Raw genomic sequence first — 5,449 nt, forward strand, 5'->3', positions numbered from 1 at the left:
AAATTCCACATACTCAGCTATCATATAGTCTTCCATGATTGCTAACACTCAAAGCATAGTTTTAGAACAAATAGTATCCGTCGAACACGGAGAAAGATAGGGGCTTTAATGTTTCGCCTCCCAAATTATTTACCATAAAGATAATTGTCAACAATAATAATTCATGATCAAATATATTTGAATGGATATATATGCTTGGATCTTTACCACCACATGATGCTTGCCAACTAAAGAATGATTGAGATTGACATAACAAGGAATAATATTGACTCTTGAATAAAAGTAAATACATGAAAGTAAAAGATAGGCCATTCGCAAAGGGAAGGAGAGGTTGTCATGCGCTTTTTAATTTTGGATGTGCAAGCCCTTAATGCGAAGGAGTGTCACGTTGTATTGCCCTTTGTGGTAGAAAGCTTTATTATGCAGTCCAACGCTTTTATTTCTTTACCATCACAAGTGGGGCAACACTTATTTTCCCTTACAATAAAAGATTATACATATTTAGTAGCAATTTTTGTTGCTTTTTGCACCGTTGACAACTTACTTGAAGGATCTTATTCAATACATAGGTAGATATGTTGGACACTCATGGCAAGAAAAGGGGTTTAAGGGTTTTTGGATGCAGAAGTAGTATCTCTACTTATGTGACGCCCCCGATTTAATCATACACTAATCATACACGCAAACGTGTACGATCAAGATCAGGGACTCACGGGAAGATATCACAACAGAACTCTAAAAATAAAATAAGTCATACAAGCATCATAATACAAGCCAGGGGCCTCGAGTGCTCGAATACAAGTGCTCGATCATAGACGAGTCAGCGAAAGCAACAATATCTGAGTACAAGTTAAACAAGTTTGCCTTAAGAAGGCTAGCACAAACTGGGATACAGATCGAAAGAGGCGCATGCCTCCTGCCTGGGATCCTCATGAACTACTCCTGGTCATCGTCAGCGGCCCACACGTAGAAGTAGGCACCTCCAGTGTAGTAGTCATCGTCGATGGTGGCTTCTGGCTCCTGGGCTCCAACGTCTGGTTGCGGCATCCGAGAAGAAGATGAAAACGGGGGAAAAGAGGGAGCAAAGCAACCGTGAGTACTCATCCAATGTACTCGCAAGCAAGGAGCTACACTACATATGCATGGGTATATGTGTAAGGAGGTCATATCAGTGGACTGAACTGCAGAATGCCAGAATAAGAGGGGGATAGCTAATCATGTCGAAGAATATGCTTCTAGCAGCCTCCGTCTTGCAGCATGTAGAAGAGAGTAGATTGAAGTCCTCCAAGTAGCATCTCCAAGTAGCATCGCATAGCATAATCCTACCCGACGATCCTTTCCTCATCGCCCTGTTGGAGAGCAATCACCGGGTTGTATCTGGCACTTGGAAGGGTGTGTTTTATTAAGTATCCGGTTCTAGTTGTCATAAGGTCAAGGTACAACTCCAAGTCATCCTGTAACCAAAGATCACGACTATTCGAATAGATTAACTTCCCTGCAGGGGTGCACCACATAACCCAACACGCTCGATCCCATTTGGCCGGACACACTTTCCTGGGTCATGCCCGGCCTCGAAAGATCAACACGTCGCAGCCCCACCTAGGCACAACAGAGAGGTCAGCACGCCGGTCTAACTCCTATGGCGCAGGGGTCTGGGCCCATCGCCCTTTGCACACCTGCATGTTGCGAACGCGGCCGGAAGTAGAACTAGCCCCCTTAATACAAGTGCAGGCTTACGTTCCAATCCGGCGCGCGCCACTCAGTCGCTGACGTCAAGAAGGCTTCGGCTGATACCACGACGTCGAGTGCCCATATCTTTCCCGCGTAGTTGGTTAGTGCGTATAGGCCAGTGGCCAGACTCAGATCAAATACTAAGATCTCGTTAAGCGTGTTATTATGAAGCAATCGCGAACACCGACCAGGGCCAGGCCCACCTGTCTCCCAGGTGGTCTCAACCTGCCCTGTTGCTCCGCCACAAAGATCCACACAGAGGGCCAGCGGGACAAAGGTCCTTTCAGCCCCCAATCCGTGAATCACTCGCGGGTACTCCTCGAGCCAACCCGACTTTAATCACCATCTGTAATATGTATATATGTATAATATATACCCGTGATCTCCTCCCGAGTGATCACGGCCCAATAGTATAGCAAGGCAGACTGACAAGAATGTAGGGCCAATGATGATAAACTAGCATCCTATACTAAGCATTTAGGTTTGCGGGTAAGGTTTCAATGACCGTAGCAACAGTGACAGGCTATGCATCAGAATAGGATTAACGGAAAGCAGTAACATGCTATACTACTCTAATGCAAGCAGTATAGAGGAGAATAGGCGATATCTGGTGATCAAGGGGGGGGGGCTTGCCTGGTTGCTCTGGCAAGTAGGAGGGGTCGTCAACTCCGTAGTCGAACTGGGCAGCAGCAGCGTCGGTCTCGTAGTCTACCAAAGAGAAGAGGGGGAAGAAACAATGAATACCATGCAAACAGATGCATATCGATGCATGACATGACAAGTAACGATGCTAGGTGTGCCCAATCGCGGTAGTAGGTGATACCGGCGAAAGGGGGAAACATCCGGGAAAGTATTCCCGGTGTTTCGCGTTTTCGGACAGATGAACCGGAGGGGGAAAGTTGCATGTTTGCTATGCTAGGGATATGTGGCGGACGAACGGGCTGCGGATCCGGATTCGTCTTGTCGTTCCGAGCAACTTTCATGTTCAAAGTATTTTCATCCGAGTTACGGATTATTTTATATTAATTTTTAAAGTTTTAAATCATTTTCTAAATTATTATTACTAAATTAATTCAAAATTAGCATTACTGCATCAGCATGATGTCAGCATGACATCAGCAGTCAATAGAGGTGTTGACTGGTCAAACTGACGTAAGGGCCCCGCATGTCATAGTCTCATAGTAATTAAACAGGGTTAATTAGCTTTAACTAAATGATTAGGTTAACTAAGTTAATTAATCCGAATTAATTAAGTTAATTATTCCTTTAATTAATTAATTTAATTAATATTTATTTATTTTATTTATTTATTTCCTTTTTTAACGTTTCAGGGGCAGCCCCACTTGTCATTGGGCCAATGGGGGTTTACGGGCGCCAGGTGCTGCAGTTAACGGGCGCCGGGCGCCCGAGCCTGGTCAGGCGTGACCCAGGCGAGGCCAACGGCGTGGTCGCGGGGCAGGGGAGGCGGTGGAGGCCAGCGGGGGGGGCATTGAGGCCGCAGCGGCAGGCGGACCAGAGGCAGGGCGAGTCCAGTGGCCAGGGCGGCTGCGGTGGCCTGCCGGCGTGTGGCAGAGAAGAAGTGCGGGGCTGACCCGCGGGATAGTGCGAAGGGCCGAGCGGGGTCACGGCGGTGACAGCGGAGCCGCGGGGAGGAGGCCACGGCCGTGATCGCATGCGCGCAAGGGAGAGAGGAGGAGTGGGGGAGCTCAGCAGCGCCTCCGGTGAGCACATCAGCGGGCAGATGCACGAGCGGGAGGGACCGCAGGGGGTGTGGGCGCGAGCACACGCTATCGGCCACGGTCGGGCGCGACAGAGAACAGGCCACGCGCGAGCACGGGCATGCGCGCGCGTGAGCTGAAGTGACCACGGGGAAAGGAGGAAGGGGGGGCTCACTGGCTGGTGTAGGGGTTCGGGCAGCGGGGGTTGAGGAGGAAGATGAAGACGACGTGCGTAGTGGTAGTAGGCCGGTGGGGAGGTCTGGCGAGGTGGAGGGCGGCGACACAGCTCCGGGCGGCGGGGATCGCCGGCAGCATCGGCGCGGTTTGTTCCCCCTCCCGATCCAATCGGGAGAGAGGGGAGGGAGATATTTTGGGGGAGGAGTGGGGTGTCGGTGGTGGTTCGGGGTCTCACCAGTGGGGCGATATGGAGAGGGAGTGGGTGGCCTGGGCCGGTTTGGGCCAGCCTGGCTAGCAGCTGGGCCGACTGGCCTAGTGGGGGGTGGGTTCCTTTTTTCTGTTGGTTTTTGTTTTGTTTTCTATTTTTTTATCTGTTTTATTTTAGTTTAGTTTTATAAAATTTAAAAGCGACAACTAATTTGGTGTTATTAATTAGGTCACAGCCCCACATATTTTGGCACTTTAAATAAAGTATTTTGCATTTGCTTATTACTTTAAAAGCATTTTGGATGATTGTTTTATCATTGTTTTTAGTTTATTTAGTGCATTTAAGTACTTTATTAAAAGATGATTTCTTCACCAACATTTATTATTGATTATTTGACACATTAGGAACAATTGAGTTTTGACTTCTGAAAATTTAATTGTTTTGACTTCAATTCAAATTTGAATTTGGATCGGTTCCGAACTAACGCGGGATTATCAACAGTAATCGAGGTGACATGGCATCATTACTAGAGGGTTACTGTAGCTTCATTACCCGGGCGTCACAATTCTCCTCCACTACAAGAAATCTCGTCCGGAGATTTAAGCGGTGGAGTAAGCGGGAAGGTGCTAGTAGCGAAAAACCGAACGAGTCTTCTCGGTCTTGGCTGCCCTTTCGAAGAGGTTGATCCGTTACGTTGATGTCTTTATTCCTCTGCTTTAGGTCATCATGCTGAAGTCGGCATCCTTTCTTCAGAAACTCCATCGTCCTATGAACACGACCAAGGGGAAAAACTCCGAAAGAACGCATATCCACAAAGCTGGGCATCTGACGGTGAACTCAATGGGAAATACACAAGGTACCCCACGAGTTGTATTTCAGTGAATTCGTTGAGTGCAATATACGATGGTACCAAAGTTTCAAACGGGTAGGCAATCATTCGATGACTAGACAGAAGCTGGAATAGGGGTTTGAACAACGAGAATAACATGGTGTTTGATTCCAGAATGATTACTGGTATAGAATTTAGCTCGTGAATCAAATACGAAGCCAGGTGCAAAGGATACATTAAAATCCGAGTTGTAAAGAAGAGTCAGGTTTCGATCCAGTGGACCTGTGGGTTATGGGCCCACCATGCGGGTTGAAAGTAGGAAGGGTGGTGACATCTTGCACAGCCGCGACAAGGAGGCATGTCAGTGAATAGCTTGTCATCTATGCCGGCAACAATGTCGGTACCAAGGACGGGGAACGAAGAGAGCAATTTTCCTGCTTGTTGAACGAAGCGAACCAATTGGCAAAGTTATCACCCATCGCTGGTTACCGGAATGTCATCAACAATAGTAACAGGATCTTACAGACAGAGTGGTACAACAAGGTGACTACCTAAACAGGGAATTATCTCTGCTTAGTTAAATCAGATTACAGGAAAGGTTAAACAAAAGAATGGAAAGGAAAACGCGATTATCAGATTAAACAGAACAATGGAAAGGAAAATTGTGATTACACACAATTATTAGTAGTATATCTTTCCCATGTATAAGCAGAACATGGCATACAGGGTAGGAGAGCAAGTATCCAACCAATCAGATAAGAGGCAAGGATTAATCAAGATGTTACC

The sequence above is a fragment of the Triticum dicoccoides genome, chromosome 6B (genome assembly GCF_002162155.2).
Source record: "Triticum dicoccoides isolate Atlit2015 ecotype Zavitan chromosome 6B, WEW_v2.0, whole genome shotgun sequence".
Taxonomy (NCBI): domain Eukaryota; kingdom Viridiplantae; phylum Streptophyta; class Magnoliopsida; order Poales; family Poaceae; genus Triticum; species Triticum dicoccoides.